Genomic DNA, 24,923 nt, shown 5'->3' on the forward strand with positions numbered 1-24,923 from the left:
AAGACTAGGTAGGTGGCTCCCCTCACATATCACCCTGGCCTGAAATGGGGGAAACGAAAAAAGGGGCAATGTCGGGTAAAAAACACTTTAACCTCAAATATCATGGTGATAAATGCGAGATGAAACCACACCACTACCTATGTAGGTAGGGGGTAGGGTGGATTGAAGGTATAGGGAAGGACACCTCCAAAGCTCTTATCATAACAAAATAGCAAATAAATAAATCGACGAACGGGGAAATTTACCCGACGTCAGCATTCTAGGGTTAAGAAATAAAAAACACTTAAAACCGACAGATATATAAGGCCAAATACAGACACACACATACACCACACATACAGACACATACACACACACATGCATACACAAAAACGAGCAAACGCACACACACACAGGCACACACACGAGTATACACATACATGGGTATGCACACACACACACACACACACACACACACACACACACACACACACACACACACACAGGTGTGTGTATGAGCACGCACACAATCTCAAGCACTTGCAAGGACAAGCACACGCACAAAAGAGCACTCCTCCTAGCCCCCACACTCAATGTCTCTAAAAAAATGGACACAAAGTCTAATGAGTCATCAGTGAAGCCGTGGATATTATCGGTCACACCACAAATACGTAACGTTGCAGATGCGCAGTATAATGCCCAAAGGGAGACACATATACAACATTATCCTTACATAGGAGGCACAGAAGCCACACCGGCCAACACTGGTAGATAACTGGGTCTGGATAGTGACGGCCCATCATCGAAACCAACGCTCCCTCTAATGGCTTCTTTTTTCCTCTATCATGGTGTACATGCCTTGCTTGACTTGTTTTGTTCATCATTGTTTCTCTCTCTCTCTCTCTCTCTCTCTCTCTCTCTCTCTCTCTCTCTCTCTCTCTCTCTCTCCAGGAAATAGACCATTAGAGAATAACTTTTATTCTTTGTGTCCCTGTTAATTAACGACCCGTCCTCCCAGCCACAACACGCCACCCTCCCTCATATACTCCCCCACCTTGCCCCTCCATCTTGTTCTTGGTCTGTCTCAAAGGTATGAATTACATCACAAAGCCAAAGCAAGCAAGTCACTGGCCATCGCAACCATTGAACATATGCAGGAGGAGGCAAATATTTAACCCTCTCATGTTGGGCACAACTCTAGTATTCGGTTCATGGCCATCGCTATCACTGAACATGTGCAGGAGGAGGCAAATATTTAACCCTTTAATGATCGGGGGTGTATGAATTAATTGATGAAATGTTGAAGGCCACAGGAGAATTATATATATATATATATATATACTGTATATATATATATATATATATATATATATATATATATATATATATATATATATATATATATAAGGAGCGATGAAGTGCTACTAATAGCACTCTTAACCTCCAACTGGTCGGCACAACTCTAATATTGTGTTCCAGCAGATTTTAGACGATTTCATTCAAGTAAGGTGAGTCACAGGTGCCTGAATGCTGAAACGCAACAAAATAATGATTCCCACCAGGAATGACGTCTGCGAAGTACCTGTACAGACTGACACATGCAATCCGATGTAGAGTGCAACAGTAGAGAAATGAAAGATAAGGTTTATCGATTGACAGTGTGTAAAAAAAGAAAAATATATTCTTCCAAAAACTAAGACGACTAATTATATATCCCGAAGAAAAGACACGAAAATAGACAACGGAAGGAAGGAGACAGACAGAAACCACTACAGCCAACACAGGTTGATATCTGGGTTTGATGAGTGTGGCTCGCGATCAAAAAATGTTTTCTTATATGGATTTCTGTTATATTTTTATTATTTCACGCCATCAACAGTTAAAGGGACTCTATCTGGTTTCTTTGATTCTGTTCCCCCCCCCTCTCTCTCTCTCTCTCTCTCCTTTATCCTCTCCGTTCACGCACACCTTCATGTGCCTCCAATGCACTCAAATTGCGCGGATATTTACTGTCCACAACAACCTACGCACGCATTGAAAAAATGAGCTTCATTTACACAAGAACAAACACATTCTCCCCCCTCCTCTCTCTCTCTCTCTCTCTCTTATAACTGGAGTAGCACTGGGTCTTATACCGTACACTGTCTTTCTCTTTCCTCACGAAGTCCTTCACCCACTTCTCAGCACACACACACTTGCAGAACACACACTCTCTTCACCAGCCTGCGCTAGGAATTCAGACGTTACACACACAATCATCACGCACTGAACTCTCATCTAAACACACAGTACATACTTACCAACACTCCCACTAAAAGATGAACTTATTACACACACACACACACACACACACACACACACACACATAACAATGCGCTCCCTCCACACGCACCTTTACACACGCACTTTTTAAAAACTCACTCTAATCCTACGCATACTCACATATATTCTCCAATAACACAGGTACCTCATCCTCAGACTTCCTCTCCTCCTTCTCCCACAAATAAGCACCACAGCCACCCAGGAACACAACCACACTAACATATCCTAACAACAAATAGGTCAGAGTGGAGAAAATCGTTAAACATCTGTGTCATTCTGAGGATGCTGGATAATGATTCTGATGATGTTGAGGATGATGTTGCCGATAACGACATCGACGTCGACGATAAAGGTGATGGTGATAATGATGATGATGAATTACAAGCACATTAAACAGAAGCCTGACGGCCAAACCGTAGGAGGGGCCTGATCAGTGACATAGATACAGGTTTCGATTCCTTAAAACTCCAAATTTTTTTTTTTTTTATTAAAGGTATATTTATTATATATTTTGTTTAGTATTTACACTTCTCTCTCGGTGAAGGTAATTCTCGTTAATCTCTTATATATTTAGTTTAGTTATAAGTCATACGAAGCAGAATGGGAACATCTTCGGCCACGCGTCTTATTCCACTGCAAAATTGAGCACCTCTCTCGCTCTCTCTCTCTCTCTCTCTCTCTCTCTCTCTCTCTCTCTCTAATTGCACTAGCAATGGGTCAAGTTGCTTCCATTGTTCACGCACTCCTTCATCCATTTCGCAGCAAGCACACACAATGCGCAGGTACTTTCCAATAACCTACACCCAGAATCGATACATTACACACGCTCTCCCCATGCACTGAATTTGCACACACACACACACACACACACACACACACACACACACACACACACACACAAACAATAATTCTCTTTCTCTCTCTCTCTCTCTCTGTTGTTCACCTAAGTGCGCGTAAACACGTATGCTCGAAGGAGTGCTGGCAATATGCAAGCAACACAGTAACGAACAAGCTGCAAACATGTTGGGAACAGCAGCGCCCAGATGATGTTGGCAACATCATGATGAAGTATCAGCTGCCTGGTATGGACACACTTATCCCATCGCCTCTGCTGCCAGTGTTCGAAGATGGGCTGAAGCAAGTTAGCATACTGCTGCAAACATATACCAAACGTGTTGCCAGCCGTGTTGTTAGTATGTGTTAGAGGGCCCGTGTGGACTCGCATTAATACTGAGTCACAGGAGCCACAAGGTCTTAATACTGGTACCATGAACCGTCAGATGGTAGGAACAAAGACACTGTTTCATTGCAACTGACGCCAGACGATTTTATTCAGGTGAGAGTGGGTCATAGGAGCCTGAGTGTGTTAATAACTACCATTAGCGAGTTAATGCTTCAGTGATCTGTATCCTTACTAATACTCTCTCTCTCTCTCTCTCTCTCTCTCTCTCTCTCGCAGATGAACTAAATTGCCTGGCCTCACCTGCAGTACTAAAGTTATCCTGATCATGAGACAGTTAATGGTGACAGTATTGACACCTTCAGCTTCATACCACTCACTCTCACAGCAATAACACTGTTGTTGAAAATATACACTGGTTGTGATGGCCAACGAGTTATTTATATAGTACACGTTACCAAGACTACTTCTGAGCATGGAGCTGGGTTCCTTTAACTTTGGAATGGATAGGTAGATGGATAGGTAGGCAAACTGATGGACAGATAGAGCGATACATAGGCAGATAGATGTATATAGATAAATTGTAGAATTTCATACACATCCCTGAAGATTTATCAGAATAATAGATACTGTAATTCAGTATATAAACAGAGAGACAAAGAGAAATAGACAGGCGGATAAAAAAGCAGATGGAAGGATTATTGTTTGATACAGAAACTGGCAGAGATACAGACAATAACAAAACAGGGAGATGGTCAAACAAACAGATCAACTGACAGGCAGGCAAACAACGGACAAGGAACGTCAACCATGACTAAACAAAGAGATACACAGATAAACCGAAGGTAGAACAGCCAACAGTGGTAGATAAACCGAAGGTAGAACAGCCAACAGTGGTAGATAAACCGAAGGTAGAACAGCCATTAGTGGTAAATACAGAACAGAAGCGACAACAGCCAATAGTGGTAGATAAACAGAAGCGACAACAGCCAATAGTGGTAGATAAACAGAAGCGACAACAGCCAATAGTGGTAGATAACCAGAAGCGACAACAGCCAATAGTGGTAGATAAACAGAAGCGACAACAGTCAACAGTGAGAGATAAAATGCAGCGACAACAGCTAAAAGTGGAAGATAAACAGAAGCGACACCAATCATCAGTGGTAGATAAACAAGAGCGACAACAGCTAAAAGTGGAAGATAAACAGAAGCAACAACAGCCAACAGTGGTGGATAAACAGAAGCAACAACAGCCAACAGTGGTAGATAAATAGAAGCAACAACAGCCAACAGTGCAAGATAAACAGAAGCAACAACAGCCAACAGTGCAAGATAAACAGAAGCAACAACAGCCAACAGTGGTAGATAAATAGAAGCAACAACAGCCAACAGTGGTTGATAAACAGAAGCAACAACAGCCAACAGTGGTAGATAAACAGAAGCAACAACAGCCAACAGTGGTACATAAACAGAAGCAACAACAGCCATCAGTGATAGGTAACTGGGTCAGGTTACTGAGCACCCGGGATCCAACCTTAACGGGACTCAGCAGCTTCTTTTTATGAACAGTTTAACAGTCTCTCTCTCTCTCTCTCTCTCTCTCTCTCTCTCTCTCTCTCTCTCATACAGAAATCAATTCATACCTGTAAACTGTGGAACATTTGTCCATCATACATGGTGAACTTTTATATTATTCGTTCCTTTAATACATGGATACATGGGATACAGACCTTTTTAGGCGGGAACCGTAGGACAATTAAGGTAGCTGGGTGGCAGCCCAGAGATGGAGTGAGAGGAAGAGGCTGGCAGAGACCCTGTTGGAAAGAAGAAACCTGCAAACATTATTGCATTGCCATGGAACTAACTTACAGTTAATAAGGTGGAGCTGAGAAAGTTTGGAATGCTGATAATAATGATGATGACGATGATGGTATTGATGAGATGATGATGATGATGACAGAGAGGTGTAGTTGTGTTTTCAAGTGGCCGTCATGGATGAATTAAGTGACAGAGAGAAGAGACAGATAAACATAAGGCCAAACAGACCGACAGACGGATAAAAGATATGGAGATGGATATGTTGATAGAGACGTATGTCTACGCAGAGAGACAAAAAGTACAATGAGGACATAATCGAGACATACAATATTATCATACGAGACGAACAGAATCACTGTTCTTAATAATGGGATGGATAGAGAAAATGAAAGAGATACAGATACAGTTAAAGATTATATTTTCTATACATCTATCTGGCAGAATCACTGTTTAGCATATTGGCATGAGCACACAGAAGGACAGAGATATACACACAGTAGATTATCATTATTTTCCATACATATATCTGGCAGAAACTCCTACAGCCAACACAGGTGGATATCTGGGTGTGGACAGCGACGGCCCGGGATCGAACCCTGAGTAGAGGGTTTCTTTTTCCGTATCAAACTTGGGTTCAAAATTAGGTTCACGTGTGTGAGTGTGTGTTCCTCGTTTTTGTATGTCAGTCTCTCTCTCTCTCTCTCTCTCTCTCTCTAACATAAGGGTAATAATTTCCTCTAGCTTACGTAACTAAAAATTCTAAGTCTGTTTATAGATCCATATGCCTGTTTATCCATCTATCAGTATATCGATCTACTTCCTTACCTGCCTACCTAACAACATACTGTCTACATATATACCTACCTACCTACCTACTTAACAATCTGTTAATCTGTTTAGTTACACTCATGATTACTAATCTCTGACCAGGGTCGCGTGGCGGGCAGTGTTATGACCACACACGAGCCACTCATTCGAACACAGCCTCCGCACTAGTGGGCGGGGCAAAGAACTGTAAACCGGTGATCTGAAGCGCACTACTCCTCATATCATTGATATTACCATATTCTTATGGGTTCTCCTCCATTATATAATAATCTGTGTTTATTGACAGGGACCGATATTTCTTCGATCAGTCTGCAATTTAGCAGTTTCCAAGAAGTAAAAAAAAAAAACATGCGCCACTAAATGTGGGTATTGGCATCATATATACCGTAATAATTATTTATGAATTAACGGCATTAACTGGCACACATTTTGACCGGAGGGGGCATGCAGCTAAGACGTCGCGTAGGAATAGGGCAACCATTCCCACTGGATGGCAACGCCATAGATATTTATACAAGAATAGACGCAGCATCGCCCATTCTTCAGTAAAGCGGCTATGCGTCTGCGAGGCCGCCATCTTGGAGCGGTCAAGCATGTAATAGTGTTTTTTTTTTTTTTAAGAGCTAATTCAGATTATGAAAATGAATGTTGTTGTGGTGGAGGTGGTGATGGTGGTTATTGTTCTGGTGGTGATGATGGTGGTTATTGTAGTGGTAGTGGTGGTGGTTGTTGTTGTTGTTGTTGTGGTGGTGGTGGTGATGGTGGTTTTTGTTGTTGTTGTTGTTGTTGTTGTGGTGGTGGTGATGGTGGTTTTTGTTGTTGTTGTGGTGGTGGTGGTGGTAATGGTGGTTTTTGTTGTTGTTGTGGCGGTGGTGGTGATGGTGGTTTTTGTTGTTGTTGTTGTTGTGGTGGTGGTTATTATGTTGGTGGTGGTGGTGGTGGTGATGGTGGTTTTTGTTGTTGTTGTGGTGGTGGTGGTGGTAATGGTGGTTTTTGTTGTTGTTGTTGTGGTGGTGGTGATGGTGGTTTTTGTTGTTGTGGTGGTGGTTATTATGTTGGTGGTGGTGGTGGTTGTTGTGTTAATTGTGGTTGTTGTTGTGTTAGTGGTGATTGTTGTGGTGGTGGTTGTCGTGGTGGTGGTTGTTGTGGTGGTGGCTGTTGTGGTGGTGGCTGTTGTGATGGTGGTTATAATGGTGGCTGTTGTGATGGTGACTGGTTGTTGTTGCAATTGTGGTGGTTGTGGTGGCGGTGGATGTTGTGGTGGCGGTGGATGTTGTGGTGGTGGTTGTTGTGGTGGTCATTGTTGTGATGGTGATTATAGTTGCTGCTGTTGTTGTTGTGGTGGTGATGGTTGTGGTGATGGTTGTAGTGGTGGTAGTGGTTGTTGTGATGATGTTTTTTATGGTTGTTGTCGTTGTTGCTGTTGTAGTGGTGGTGGTGGTGGTGGTTGTTGTTCTTGTGGTGGGGGTGGTTGTGGTTGTGCTGGTTATTGTTGTTGTTGTTTTTGTTATGGTGGTGGTGGTTGTGGTTGTGATGGTTATTGTTGTTGTTGTTGTTATGGTGGTGGTGGTTGTTGTGTTGGTGGTTGTTGCATTGGTGGTGGTGGTGCTTGTTGTTGTGGTGGTTGTTGTCGCTGTTGGTGTTGTTGTTGTTGTGGTGGTGGTGGTGGTTGTTGTTGTGGTGGTGGTGGTTGTGGTTGTGTTGGCTGTTGTTGTTATGGTGCTGGTTATTGTTGTGGTGATTGTTATTGTGGTGGTTGATGTTGTGATTGTTACTGTGGTGGTTGATGTTGTGATTGTTATTGTGGTGGTTGATGTTGTGATTGTTATTGTGGTGGTTGATGTTGTGATTGTTATTGTGGTGGTTGATGTTGTGATTGTTATTGTGGTGGTTGATGTTGTGATTGTTATTGTGGTGGTTGATGTTGTGATTGTTATTGTGGTGGTTGATGTTGTGATTGTTATCGTGGTGGTTGATGTTGTGTTGGTGGTGGTTGTTGTGGTGGTGGTTATTGTGGCGATTGTTGTTGCGGTTGTTGCTGTGGTGGTTATTGTCGTTGTTGTTGTTGTGATGGTGGTTGTTGTTGTGATGGTTGTTGTTGTTGTAGTGGGTGTTGTAGTGATGGTGGTTGTTGTGATGGTGGTGTTTTTTTTGTGGCTGTTGTTGTGGTGGTGGTTATTGTTGTGGTTGTTGTGATGGTGGTAGTGGTGGTGCTGATTGTTGTTGTTGTGGTGGCTTTTGTTGTGGTGGTGGTTGTTGTAGTGATGGTGGTTGCTGTGGTGGTGTTGGTTTTTGTGGTTGTTGTTGTGATGGTGTTGGTTGATGTGCTGGTGGTTGTGGTGATGGTGGTGATTGTTGTTGTGATGGTGGTAGTTGTTGTTGTGATGGTGGTGGTTGTTTTTGTGATGGTGGTAGTTGTTGTTGTGATGGTGGTGGTTGTTTTTGTGATTGTGGAGGTTCCTATTGTGGTGGTGATTGTTGTTGTGGTGGTGGATGTGGATGTTGTTGCGGTTGTGGTGGTGGTGGTGGTTGTGGTGGTGGATGTGGTGCTGGTGGTAGTGGTTGTTGTTGTGGTGGTGGTGGTGGTAATGGTGGCAGTGGTGGTTGTGGTGGTGGCTGTTATTGTGGTGGCTGTTGTTGTGGTGGTAATGGTTGTGGTTCCTGATCTGAAATGTGAACTCGGTGGACTACAGGCCTAAATTTCCCTTCTGCAACCCATCATCCTCCTTTCAAAGGATAGAGAAGCATCTGAGGGACGTTTGCATAACCAGACAGTTGAGCCGCTCGTGTTATCGGTGTCACCATAGATATATTCCGACTCTTTCTACACCCAAAAGCAGCGCAGTGCTGTTGCATTTCTAGGTAAATAGTGGTCAGCTTTGATCATCGTCAGGAACACGACATCGTCTGCCTCGACCGTTCCAAGATGACGGCCGCGCAGACGCATCTAAAGTAGTGTCATGCGGCATCTAGGCTTATTTATATCTATGGGCTACGGGGCCTGTTATCACTAAAGAAAAACATTCAGTTCAAAGTAGTAGTAATAGTAAATTTTTGTCAACGGTATAGGTATTATAAAGCATTCTTACTTAGATATGTTGCGTGAATGCCGGCTGCTGTGGCAACTAGGTTAAAGGCTCGCCTCAAGAAATAGGTCAGTGAAATAATAAACATTTTAATAAAACAGTGTTTGAAATTCAAATATCACGCACTCATTATAGACTAAAAGTAACAGCTATGACCAAATTGGTCTATTTCTTACCATGCATAAATTAGTTGAGAAAGTAATATAATATGTGAAACAAAAGTGCTTCAGTGATGCTTAGAAAATTGTTCATTGAAGCACTAAACCTATCTGAAACGATGGTGGAGTGAGTCTGACTGTGTAGCCTATACCTTGCCACGACTTTGGCTAACTCTCTGGTCAGAGATTAGTGATCACGAGTGTACCTATCTGCTTATGTATCAGACTATTAAAGCATCTGCTCACACAGGCAGAAAGACGATATCTGGGCGTTTAAAATGAGAAGTGTAAATGTCGGGGGTTGGGTTGTGAAAGGTGGATCGAGAAGACCTGGGGCGAGGTAATAGAGGGTGGCCTCTGGGATAAGGGACTGGAAAAGGAGGCAGACAGAGATCGAGCAGCCTTGAGGGCCGCCAGTTGGTAACCAAGGAAGACGCATGCAATCATGTTGAAGCCTTAGACGAGATACAATAATACCTCTAGCAAAGGTAAAGGCAGACGAAAAACACAGGGTTGGTGTTTGGGTGGGTGGTGTGAAAAAAGTTAACTGCGGAGAGAGTGTTATTACTGTTATCAGAAACCCCTTCATGATCGGAAAAACTCTTATTCTGTTTTTGTTATACGTATATGAAATATTTTAACTGGTAATGAGTCTCATATTGTTAATAATTTACACATTTACCGTCCTATGGTTGTGACACTCTTGTATTTTATTGACCAAAATGTCAGACGATGTTTTTCAGTTGACAGCGAGTCATATTTGCCTGAATGGAAAGACACGACCAAATATACCCGTCCGCGATGATCACTAGGAAAGACACACTAAATGCATGCACTGGTCTTGGTAGGATGGATAATATTAAAAACGTTTTGTCAATCAATCCTTGGATATTCTATCCATCTATCTGTCAATATCCAGACACCTTAATACGGTAACCAATGGCCACAAATATATCGTCTGCATTTCTCCTCTCCAATTTACCTGCCTGTCCTATGTTTTGCTCCCTCCCCCTCATTCGGGTCATCTTAACCTCATCGACTTACCTTTAATCTCCCCCATCCCCCTCTCATCCCAGCCTCACATGCACTCTCCTAATCAGACTCTTATTCTCCATTATTCTCCATATCTTTGATATCTTTTTAAGTATTTCTCTTCACTCCATTAATCACATCCACATCATAACTACAACACTCCTTTAACTCATTTCTCTGTCATTCTCTGAAAATGCACATACTCCTTTCAGATACCTTACTTCCACTGCCTTCACTCTTGACTTGTGTCCTTCCAACAGTGTCCAGTATTTGCTTCCGTTCACTAGAGCGGGGATCACCGTACTGTCATACATTGGCATTACTACTTCCATGCTCAAATCACTATTCCTTAACACTGCTTTCTGTGAAACAGCAACCTTTCTTTCCTGGTGAACCCTTTCAAGTACTTAATTCTCTGAACTTCCATACTTACTCATCACTGAGTAAGTGAATGTACTCACATTATCCATTTGTTCACCATCCAGTATCACTCTGCATACTGTGATTTCATTATTCTCGTGGAGTGATTAATACGCAGATGTTCAAACAGAGGGCAGATAAGTAAGTATATGACCTAGTGCAAGGACACATAAATACGTAAGTAAGTGAGCTGTTAGGCAGAAACCGTAACAGCCAACACAGGTATATAACTGGGTCTGGTTAGGTAGGCCCAGGATTGAACCAGCAGGCGCTGAGGCTTTCTTTTAAATTCATTCCACAATGTCCCTTGGCTTTTTTGGCACCATAATCCCTCTCTCTCTCTCTCTCTCTCTCTCTCTCTCTCCCTCTCTCTGTCCAAGGTAGAAATCACAGCAGCAAGCAAGTCACTGGCCATCGACACATATGCACAACCAGGCTAATATTTAACCCTCTAACGCTACACCCAAATCTACTATTCTGTTCCAGCTAACGCCTCACCATTTTATTAACCTGAGAGTAACTGCTTCACTATTACCTTACAATTAAATCCGGCAATAAAATACTCTTGTACTAGCAGCAATAAAATTACAAATACCTCACCGTAATGAAGGCCACAGGAACCGCAGTCGTCAGTGAGAACCAGATATCGAGCCCCATTCCGGAATACTGTTACAATTTCTATAGGATAACAGATTCTCTTCATAGTGAGCTATTGGTTCAGTGACTTGACTTCATATTTTTCAATTTCAGCCTCTTGTGACTCACTCTTAGTTGAATAAAATCGTCTGGCGTAAGCTGGAATATAAGACAAGAGTTATGCTGTTATGAGAGAGTTAACTGTGACAGTAGTAACGCTCACAGACTATAAGACTAGAGTTATCCTGTTGATGAGAGAGTTAACTGTGACATTAGTAACGCTCACAAACTATCATATACTCTCAGACAAATAAAATAATCTCTCGTTAGCTGGATTGATACTGAAGATGTGTATATCTTATGGAGCTGATAATTCTTATCAGTTAAAGAAGACTTCACCTTTGGAGACAGTAGATGGAAAGATAGATAGACAATTAGATTCACTGATGGAGCGATGGACAGATATATTAAATAACACATATATTCTGAATACATAGACAGATACATGGGTAGGGAAATATTTAGATTAAGACACACAGACCAACAAATACGTTGACAGATATTGAGATAGATAATCACACACACACACACACACACACACACACACACACACACACACACACACACACACACACACATATTCTCATCTTTTATCCATTCAACGTGACCAAACCATCGCAATCTATCCCTTCTCATCTCTTCACTAATACATTTAAGTCCCATCCTTCTTCTGAACTCTTCAGTTTCAACATTCATGGGCCTTTTAGTTAAGGACGTTCTAACTATCCATCTAATCATTATCATTATCTGTATGTCTGAGCCAACAATTATCCTCTACCTTTACAGAGCAGGTGTCATATACCAAGCAGCACTATACTCCTAAATCACGCTGCATACAAGGAACCCTTAGCACGGAGGGAGAGACCTCTCACTTTCAAGTGAGTCAACAAAAGTTCCCTGAATTTTCTTTCAACCACCCCTTACTTAGCCACAGAGCTAGGTCCAGCCTAATCTCCAGAACATGACATGTCCTCCAAATAATAAATGTCTCCCACACAATCAACAGACTCTCCAACAGGATCAGTCCATTCCCACCTTTAGGTCTCGGCATGCTCTCCCCTACACATAACACACACACAAACTAACATTCTTTCACAATCTGCTTTCAACACCACTACATCTCTTATGCACCCATTTATCATAAAGCACCACATCCATGTGGCAAACTGAACATGGTCACACTCCTTCTACATTGATATCACCACCACAAGCCCTAGGTATCATCACTTTTGTTTTTATTCGTGTTTACTTGCAAACCCTTGTGCTTTCTTCCATCTCTCCATTTCCCAGATCTAAACTCCGCCTCCCTCTCATTCTCCGCGATCAATACCAAGTCATTAACACGTCACCAATGGGGGTCCACTTATGAAGTCACGAGAGAGAGCGTCAAGCACCATGTCAAACAATAAGAGGCTTAAGACTGAGCCCTGATTCACGCCGATATCTACGTAGAACTCATCACTCAAATCACCATTCACCCTCACCGGAGTGCGGGCATCCACATGCATAGTCAATAACCAGTCTATTTCACACACTCCTCGATCCTAAACTTTATCATTGCCCACTTCACCACCTCCCTAGGGACTCTGTCACGGGCCTTCTCCAAATCAATAGAAAAAAACATATATAAATTCATACACGCATACATAAATAGATAAATTAATGGACTGATTTAGTGGCTGACTGATTGATGGACTAATAGAAGATATAGATAGATGAACAGATAGATATTTAGACAGATAGACAGACAGATTAAATTAGTGAAAGACTTCTTGATTAATTGCTTCATTTTGGTCACGCGTGTGGAACAGAAGCCACAGCAGCCAACATAGGTAGATAACTAGGTCTGGTGAGTGAGGCCAAGGATCCATACCATGTCGCCCATTTCGGTTTCTTTTTTATATTTTGTTATAAAATTTTTTTTTTTTAGTTTAGTTTTGGACTGTCTTTCATTTTGTTAGATTCTTTCTATAATCCTCTCTCCCTCTCTCTCTCTCTCTCTCTCTCTGTAAATGCATTACCAATGGGTCAAGTTCACTACATTGTTCACGAACTCCTTCATCCATTTCACAGCACACACTCACACTTATAATGCACACTCACTCTTCAGTAACCTACACCCGAACTCTAACATTAATCATGCACTCCAGATGCACTCAATTTGTACTCAGACACGCAAAATAAAAATGACTAAAACATGCATGAAAACCAAACACACACACACACACACACACACACACACACACACACACACACACACATTTGAGCGATGAGTTCCCTCTTCAAGCTCTTACGAACACTAACTTCAAAAACTCACTATACTCTGTACCATGTAAAACTCAATATAAGTCCCACCCACTCGGTGAAGACAGGTGGAGCCTTGACCTTTCCTTAGTGATCAGTGGCTGACCATGTTCGGTTAAAAAGGCGTACAAAACAGTTCTCCACGCTAAATTCGCCTTTATCGACCGCTGGGAAGCTGTTGTGGGACAGGCTTGGATATCCCGTGAGATCAATATTATTTCACACCTGACCTCTCTCTCTCTCTCTCTGTATATATATATATATATATATATATATATATATATATATATATATATATATATATATATATATATATATATATATATATAATTAGTTCCAGCACTGTTTGCTCTATAATGGAAGGCAAGTGGAGCAAGTTGTCAAGGGAGAAGATGATTAGCGGATTACTGTACTGGAGTGGGTGGAATATGACACCATTAAAGGCTGCTTTTCGGAGAGCTGATAATTGCACAAGGAGCAGCTGACATCTTGCTCTCTGATGATGAGGGTGTGCAGGAAGGCTTAAAAGCAGCAAATTTCCCGTACAGAACACACTTGCACGCTGGCATCGACAGAGGAGTTCTGTTCGCATTGTTGCATCTGTACCCTGTATTTTTTTAAGGTACTGATGGGCCATCTCCAAACGTGTCTGACGAGAACTGGAAAAAATGTATCAGCCACACGAAGAAAATAGAGGAAGAATACAGGAAAAAGGATATTGCTGCTGAACATTTGTTTGATAGCTTCGTCATCACTCTGAGTGACTGACGACAGCAGTGAAGATGATGACTGAAACACACACACACACACACACACACACACACACACTCCCTCTCTCTCTCTCTCTCTCTCTCTCTCTCTCGTTACATGATGCATTTACCCTTTTTCGGACTTCCCTTCATCGCAAGCAAATTTTGAATATGTATTTATGCTTTAGGGTTACTGTAAAGTATTATTAGGTTGATTTAAGTTAATTCAATACAAACATTATTCTGCATTCGTAAATTTTACGCACAATTCATCTGAATAAACCGATATCCATGCTACTAATATTGTTTCTTTAATATCATTAGAGAGAGAGAGAGAGAGAGAGAGAGAGAGAGAGAGAGAGAGAGAGAGAGAGAGAGAGAGAGAGAGAGAGAGAGAGAGAGAGAGAGAGATCATTATTATCTCCTGAGGGACCGCTGGCCTTGCCTTGGGCAGTTCAAGTCAGGTAGAGAGCATAAAGGTGAGGAACTGAGTTTTGGTTTAGTTGGAGGCTGACCACTTACCCCGCCCATCAGTACCGGATGTCCAATAGCACTTGTCTACGGGAAGAAATGTCTCTACCTGTCTTCACCGAGTGGGAGAGGCTTATATTGAGTTTTATATGGTACAGAGTATAGTAACCTACACATACACCCACAAACCCATACCCACAAACTAACTCTCGCAAGCACACCCACACGAACACCCCCACACCCACCCACACACATAACAGTGCTTTAACCACACACACACACACACACACACACACACACACACACACACACACACACACACATCAACAATACACTCCCTCCTCATGCACCTTGACAAACGCACTTTTCAAAATTCACTCTAATCCTACGCACACTCACATCTACATTCCAATAACATAGTTACCTCGTTCTCAGACTTCCTCTCCTCCTTCTCTCACAAATAACCACCACTGCCACCTAGGACCACAGCCACACTAAGATAACCTAACAACAAATAGGTCAGAAAGGAGAACGCTGGCACAGATCTCTGTCGTGCAGTGGTACAGTACAGGTTGATGATGATGATGATGATGATGAATTGCGGTTAAGGTAAAAAGAGGCCTCACGGGCAGAGTGGAAGAGTGTCTGGATCTGCGACAAAGATTCAGGTTTCAATTCAACGGTACCCCCTTAGGTTTCTTTTGTTTTCATTATTTTTGTCTTTTATTTTTCCATTAAGAACTCTAAGACCTCCAAAAAAATAATACGGGATCGTTTTAGTAGCTTTTTTCCTTGTTGTGCCATTAATGTTGTCGTTATGAGCTAATTACTTAATAATTATATCACACACACACACACACACACACACACATACAGCTTATAAAAAAAATGCAAGAAATCCTCAAGGTTGCAATACACTGGAAAACATGCGAATATATCTAATACATTATTATAGGCAGCCATGCTTCCCCCCAAAAATGTTTTCCTTCAACAGAATATAAATATGAATAAAAATTGCCCTAGAGCAGTTCCACCAACTCTGTCAGTAGATCCGCCACGCTCATCAGCCAGTGCCTGAACCCAGGATAAGTTATTTATCCTCCCACAGGGACTTAATATAATGGTCTACCTTATGACCGTATAAGTGGAACAGCCGTGGTGCTGGGCAAGAATTAATCCAATATAAATATATATCTAATGCATTTCATCTGCTGCAGTTTTTAGGTCAAATTTTCCCTCATGTTGCATGTTCTGTTTATGAAATGGATAAGTATTGCACCCTGTATATTGCCAGGTAGTAAACGGAACGCCTGTGGCCCAAACAGATTAACGTGGAGCCTCTCTCTCTCTCTCTCTCTCTGGAATGGCATTCTGGCAAGATTTTACACAGAGGTGTAAAATTCATAATTTCACGGTTTATCTTAACCCGTCACGTCCCGAGGTTTTCCGCACCTCCGACATCCCCCAGTCCCGAGCCTTTTTGGAATTTTTTTTTTTTTTTTGGCTAAAACTTCCGCTTAGGTCGAGAAACGAAGGAAAATCACAAAGAAAGTGGTTCCCGCTGTCTAGAAGTGGTCCATTCAGGTGAGGTCCCCTGAGCCAGGTGTCGTGTTCTGTAATGGACGTGATATGCGCTCACGTTTTCTACGGTAAGGAATACTGGGAGAAACAACACACAACACCTCCATATTTATTGACTTTGAACTAATAAACAATAACAGTAACAATATAATGGATTTCAGACACATATATATGAAAAATAAGCATTGTACCATCGCGCGAGCATAGCGAGTTTGGTCCGAGTCGTAACATGCTATATGCTAAGTGTCTTGTATCAGTCAACCTATCATTTTTTCTACTTGTATACTTCTGTTTCAATGACATTTTACCAATTACAACTGTTTGTAAATGTTTTCAGATGTTTTCATTCATTATGATGACATGCAGCATAAGTATAGCTCACATCAGCTTAGTAAGCACGCTCGCTATGACTCGTATTTCAACATACCAAATTGTTTTATCACTTTCCAATTATTTTTCCCTTTACATAGAACCTTTCCTCCATCACTGTAAATGTTTTCAATTATTTTCATTCATTACGAGGGCATTTAGCGATATGCTAGCGCATATTCACGTAGCAACCACGATCTCAAACACTCGTGTTTCATCATCTACTTTATTTATTCACTCCAATTATAATTTCCTACTTACATTACACACGTTTACACCCCTATACTGCACTGTACATACTTACTGGCATTATTTATTCAAGTGAGCGTGAGAATATCGCATGAAAATACCCTCGCAATGAATGTTTCGACCAACATAATACTCACACACTTATATACTAATTCTTCACATATATTACATACTATACTACTTGCTGACTTTTATTTTCACTAATACGTGCCTTATTCATTCAACTGAGCGTCAAGAAATCGCATCTCTATACACACGCTATGAATATTTGACTTAGAATATATTTCAGCACTTACAATAATTTGAACTTATATTATACCCGTAAGCATTTGCAATAATAATAATTATATAATTACGGGCCGTATTTATTGCACTGAGCGACAGAATATCGCATCATAAAACCCTCGCTATGTAAGTTTCCACTTAGTGCATATTTATATACTTACATACAATTTTTGCACTTATGTTCTACCCGTATGCACTTTATACTAATATTTGGAGATCAACATGACTGATAATTTCACTGAGCGTCTGTCTGTCGCATTTACCTCATAATTTCTGCGTCCTTTCGCATTCACACCATATTAGAATTGCATCAACTTGTGATATTCACTGAAACATGGGTGAATACAGAGACCCACGACACACTGCACGCACTCATAGCGGGTGTCCTTCCTCTGTGTCGTGAGTCTCACCTGGGAATTACTGCACACGTGACACCTGCGTTGGGGCCTAGGTCTGTTTGGCTGGGGAGGGATAGGAGTGGGGAAATGGCGGCCGGATATTCTCAGGGGAGTTTGTGCAATAGGGGCAGTGCGGGTGCGATGTTGGGGCCTTTCAACAGCATACCGTGCAAAGATTTCTCTTGTGAGCTCCCTCACAAACCCTTTAAATGTTTCCTGAACTCCTGTTGTCATGGCGTGAAGGTGGTGGCAATTCAGAGCAGTGATATCTAGCAAGTGAAAGAACAGTTTCTTATACCACTTCATCGTGGTCCTGGCACTCTCTACCGTCGATATCATGGAGTCTGACTGGTCCACGAGGCGCATGTTTATATTATAATCCATGAAACACTCAGGTTTCCAAACACGACGCCTGTTCTCGCTACGGTAATCTACGGAATCAGTACGGTGCATCAAGGGGCGGTGAACCGTGGACAAGAGGCTTACTTCTCTGTTGTGGTTCCACACAGTAGCAAGGATGTTGTTGGCTTTGAAGAAGACAACCTCATTCCTTGCAAGTTTCCGCCCTACATTGGCCATGTGACGCCGGTTCACCTTCACGGTTCCACAGACTCACGTTTCATGCGTGTGAAGACAACGAGCGAGAAGAGGGCTAGTGTACCAATTGTCCAGGTAGACAACGTGACCACGATGAAGGTAGTCTTCTATCATCGTCTTTACCACTGCTCCCGACAGTCCAATACTTCGATCTTCTATTATGTCTGTCTGTGCACCGGTGTACAAGACTATGTCTTGCACGTATCCAGTCCTACAGTCGCACACAACAAAGATCTTGAACCCAAAACGGTGCCTTTTGCTGGGTATATACTGCCTAAATGAAATATTGCCTCTCCACAACACGAGACTCGTCTATGACGAGGTCTCTATAGGGATAGAATGAGGAACGAAAGGTTTGCCTGAGGTGATCAAAGATCAACCTAATTCGCCTCATTTTATCAGTGTTGTTTGCATTTTCAGGATCATGAGCATCACAGAAATGGAGGCGACTTAGAATTTGTTGAAACAGATTACGGCTCATCACTTGACCAAATATTGGGGTAAACATAACAGGGTCCCTAGTCCAGTAAGCAGGAATTCTATTCTTTCGTATAATACCCATCAAAAGGACCAGGGCAAAAAATAAGAACATTTCTGGAAGGGAGACAGGGTAATCATAGATGATAGAATGCCTACTCCTTGTTCCCAATCTTTCACTCTCTAGGCGCTGGGCGCTTGCAAACAGGTTGGTTTGGTATACAATCTGCTCCACAAATGCCTCACTGAAAAACAGATGGAAAAAATCCAGCCTGGTGGAATTACGGTGAATTCCTGGAGCAATGCAGCCAGATCGCCCCTGCTCAGTGAAGGGGTGAATGAGGGGAGAAAAATCACTCCCATCCTCCCAATTCCACGACACAAATCCCTCGTCCCCATCATCCCCATCACCGCCTTCGTCTGGGTGGGGAGGAGATCCTGGTTGGGGAGGTGGGGGAGAAGGAGTGTGGAGGGCTTCCCCACTGTCACTCCTCTTCCCTCTGCCTTTATCCTTTCCCTTTCCCTTACCCTTACGGCCTTGAGGAACATTAGGGGGCTGTGGGGATGAAATAGGGGAATATTGGGGAGCAGAAGACGTGCTGGGGAGTGGTTCCTCCCCACCTTCCCCTCCATGACAACACCACGTGCTTTCTCACGCACCCTAGCTCGACCATGTGTTAGGGGATATTAGGGAGCATAAGACGTGCTTGGGAATGGTTCCTCCCCACCTTCCCCCTCCCTCACAACCGCATGTGATAAGGAACGCACCCGCACTGGCCCACGTGATCCACTACGCCGCCTCACACTACGTAGGGAGAGCAATGACTCACTCACGTCACTCTCACTTTCCCTAATCCTCCCTGGACTTTCCATTTCACTCCCCACTCCCTCCACTTGACTTCCTAACTCCCCAAACAAAATGCAAGGCCCATACCTGCTCATACGACATGGTGTGCGCTCTGGGCCACGATGAGTTATCACCTCACGTCCATGCCACGTGGCAGCACGTCCCACGGCTCCGTCCTCGTCCTCGTCCTTGAATTCTGGTTCCAAATCACGTTGAGGATAGGGATAGGATGTTGCACGTGCCTTCTTTGCCTGCTGCCCCTTTCTAGCAGCACGGTAAGTCACATACTGCCGCTTCCTGGGAGACGGAACTTCCTCGTCACTGCTGGTGGTTTCTTCCTCCTCTGGCTGCACATAATCCTTGTCCATATCCTCGTCGTCCAGTGGGGAATCACTGTCGCCTGTAAAGGTGTCCAGGGCGACTTGAATTTCGCTGTCTGAGAGACCTCTCTTAGCCATGTCTGAGCAGGAACGTTGCTACCAGGTGAGTGGATGAGTGGTGGGCTAGCGCGGGTCGCGTGGGGTCGCTGAGTGTCCCCGCCTGGTGGCAGGTAGGGAAAGGTCATGCGAGGGTACGTACCGCAAATCAAGCGCGAATTTTGAAAATTGTCGAAATTTTGCACATTGCAATTGCACGACGTACCGGTACGTCGCCGGGACTGGCAAATGCAAATCGTTGCAACGTACCCATACGTTGACAGGACGTGGCGAGTTTATACCCTTCCACCTACCTTTCTATCTCTCGATCAATGAACTTGCATATGAATATATCTCCATGTCTCCACCTATCTAATCATGCTGCTCATACAAAAGGTGAGGCAGACAAAAAACCTTTTGTAAGTGTTCACGTGGGTTCTGAGCAAGGAGCCATGCAACCACAACACACCAGCCTCCCTCATATACGCTACTAACCCATATTGTACATCCACATTGTTATTGCTACCACCACTCCTCTGTGCCTGTCACTACTCGGACACAGTGAAACATAATACATAGATGAATAGATACATTTCATTGGTGAGATAAGCCAGACATACATATAAAAGCGCACCTCTAGTAGGCCTCTTCTATTCCAGGTAATGCCAGAAGATTTTATTCAGCAGAGTGGAAGTTAATGGTGCCTCAGTTTGTTAATATTGATATCAGGAACCCCTTCATGATGGGAACATATCTGTTAATCTGTTCCTGTTAAAAGTAGACGAAATATTTTAATTGATAATGGGCCTGAGAGTGTTAATACTTTACCCAGTAACCTTCCTATGGTGGTGACACTTTTTTATTGTATTTACAGATAATGTCACGATATTATTCAGCTGACAGTGAGTCTGTTCCTGTTAAACGTAGACGAAATATAATAACTTACAATGAGCCTGACGGTGCTAATACTTTACCCACTAACCTTTCTATGGTGGTGACACTGTTGTATTTTATTACAGGTAATGTCAGACGATTTTATTCAGCTGACAGTCAGTCAGAGGAGACTGAATGGAAGGACACGAGAAATAATACCAGCCCGCGATGATCACTAAGAAAAATACAGTAAACACACGCACTGAACCTTGACAGGATGGATAAATTAAATGATATTATTATATATCACTCTCTTGTAAATCTATCTATCTACGTATTTATAGCCTGACGCCTTAATCTCGCAAGGAATTACCACAGACAAATAGCCTGCATGACTCCCTCTCCTCTTCCATTTAGCTGCGCTTCCTGCAACTAGCACCCGCCTCTCTCTTACATCTCTCAGCTCAGTCTCTCCATCTCATCCTTGGTTCCCCTCACCCCCCTCTCCCCCCACCTCACTCACATGCACTTTCCTAGTCAGTTTCTCTTACTCTATCTTCACATGACCAAGCCATACCAGAGTATTTCTTTTACCTCGATAAGTCACTCCCATACTACAGTCATAAAGGCTCTTTATTTTGTCATTTCTTTGTCTGCCTCTCTATTTAAATACACATGCTCCTCTAAAATAACTCATTTAAACTGCCAACACTCTTGACTTGGTCTTTCCAACAGGGTCCAAGCTTTGCTTCCGTACATGACAGTGGGGATCACAGTACTGTCATACATTTGCTTCATTGCTTGTATGCTCTGATCTATATTCTTAATCAATGCATTCAGTGAACAAACAACTTTCCTTCTCTGGTTCACGCTTTGAAGAACTTTGTCCTCCGAACTTCATATTTACTCATCAGTATACCTAAGAATTTATATGTGCTCACGTTCTCCATTAGTTTTGCTCACCACGCACTTCCGCTCATCATACTGTTCCTTCAATCTTCTCAAGGAGAGATAATGCATAGATGCACAAACGAGATGCACAGACATACGAAAGAAAAACAAATACAGGTAAATATATGAGCAAATAAGCAGTTAGACAGAAACCACAACAGCCAACACAGTTAGAATACCAGGTCAGGTTAGTGAAGCCCACTATCGAACCATAAATGAACAGTGGTTCCTATTTATATTTCATAAAAATTTCATCCAACGGCTCTCTCTCTCTCTCTATCTCTCTTCACTGTATATAACTGCACTGCCAATAGGTCAGGTTCCTTTTACTGGGATCATCTCCGTTCAAGCATCTGTTCATTCATTTCTCGATACGCACACATTAACATACGAAATACTCATAACTAACATTCAGATTTCGTATATTACACTCCCTCTGCATCCACTCAACTTACAAGAACATACACTGCCTACAAACAAGAGTACTCGCTCTGAGAAACGACCAACAGACTTACAAGCATTAAGAAACGGTGAAGAATTAAACCATTTCACACACACACACACACACACACACACACACACACACACACACACACATCAACTATGCATTTCCTCCACACGCACCTTCACACACGCTCTTTTAGAAAACTCACACTAATCCTAGCACTCTCACATCTACTTTCCAATAACAACAAAGTTACCTCGTTCTCTTACTTCCTCTCCTCCTTCTGCCACAAATAACCACCACAGCCACCCAGGAACACAACCACACTAACATATCCTTACAACAAATAGGTCAGAGTGGAGAAAGCTGGCACAGATCTGTGTCATGCAGTGGAAGGATGCTGGATGATGATGATGATGATGATGATGATGATGATGCTTAACCCTTCCACCGTGGGGATAACTGGTTGTCACGGGGTTTTTATTAATAACAGGGTAATTTTGAAATAAATGCTTAAATATTATATAAATTGATAATAATATTCAATAATATTGAAGAGCAGAGACAATGATTGTCTTGCTACATCGACCAACGATTTCTTTACGCTGGCTTAGCACGATTCTCTGAGAACGAGAATTTATAAACTTTCTCAACAGTACACAGCAGAGACTAATTACTCACAATTGCTGAATTACTGTACTGTTAGCCTCTGGAGGAAGTTACATCACCCCTGACAATAAATAACTAATACTAATAATAATAACATCAGGTTCTTGCTGATGCATTAACTCCTGGCACAACGGATTTTAGGTTAATGCAACAAGACTGGTCTAAGTACCAGTTATGAAAGCAAACGTTTATGCAAGCTAGGAGCTATATGGAAAATAAGCTAAATTTGGAGAAATGAAACAAGATTTTACTTTACATTGAGCTCAAGAAAAAGAACTGTTAAATTTATTAATTACAAAAATAAATTTAACGTTACAATTCAAATCAAATTAAATGAGACGCACTCACTCACTCTCACAAAAGCTAAATACTTACGCCTAAAAAAAAAAACACCTTAACTAAGCTCTTAAAACTACAAAATACACAAAGGAAATACCAGTCGATGTATCACCCGAGGGGTGGGGGGTGGGAGTACTGGGATTAACTGTACTAGTGGAGCTTGGGGTGCTAGCTGACCTCTCCACTTCTGAGCACAGAACCTTTCTCCGTCACAGCAAACACCAGACTGAATTCAAATAATGTATAGGCAGGACGCACAAGCTACCAGAAGGCGTGGCTAACGGTTTAGGCAAGCAGAGGCGAACGATAAAGAAACAATAGTATCGCTCAGTAGCGCACTTAGTGACGTGCATTAAATCGGTCACTTTTGAACGTGACGAAGTTTTGAAAAGTATACTCCGAAATGGAGAGAGAAACGGTTAACTGAGCGATACACAGTGAGTTTTCCACTAATAGTTCGTGGCTTCCTACAAAAGGGAAATGTCGCGAATTGATTCGTGACACTGGTATTTTAGTCCAAGTTATTCCAGTCGATGTTATTCAGGTGAGAGTGAGTCATATTAGTCTTGGTGTGTTATTACTGTCATCGTAAACCCTCTAATGACCGGAACAGCTCTAGTAATTAATTGCAGCTAACGCTAGACGATTTTATTCAGCTAAGAGTGAGTCATAGATGCCTGAGTGTTAAGATGAGGAGCTGATACCTAACCGAGATGAAGCAGGCGACACAGATAGATAGACAGATAGATACACTGGATAATTGAAAGAGGGGAAAAATATTGTTAAAAATTATACTGATGGATTAATAAGAGGTCAGATAGGCATACAAATAAATAGACAAAAGAAAGGCAAAAATATGAACTGAACAAGAGTTAGATTAAAACACATGGACAGAAAGACACACAGACAGAAACCACCACAGCCAACACAGGTAGATAACTGGGTCTGGTGAGTGAGGCCCGGTTTCTTTTATATATTTAATGTCCCTGTTATTTTCTAACCACATTTGTGCAGTATACCTTGTTTCATTTCGTATTTTTATAATGCTCTCTCTCTCTCTCTCTCTCTCTCTCTCTCTCTCTCTCTCTCTCTCTCGTCAAACGTAGGAATCACTACACAAAGCCACTACTACAGTAGAGTTACTGACCATCGAGACACATGGTCAGTGAGTGATTTTGTGGCCATCTTAGATAAATAGATAGATTATTAATGGATAGACATTGGTATGTAGATAGATAGGTAAGTAATTCGATAAATAAAGCCACACGAAGATGGACTAAAAATAAGACAGAGGTGGTGAAAAAGAAAAAATATGCATTAGATAACTCTACAGACTGATTATGTATACATAGATATTTAGACACATTTAGAAAGACTAAAAGCT

Source organism: Coenobita brevimanus, chromosome 6, assembly GCF_032717465.1.
Source record: "Coenobita brevimanus isolate Jiangsu-jjx chromosome 6, ASM3271746v2, whole genome shotgun sequence".
Taxonomy (NCBI): Eukaryota; Metazoa; Arthropoda; class Malacostraca; order Decapoda; family Coenobitidae; genus Coenobita; species Coenobita brevimanus.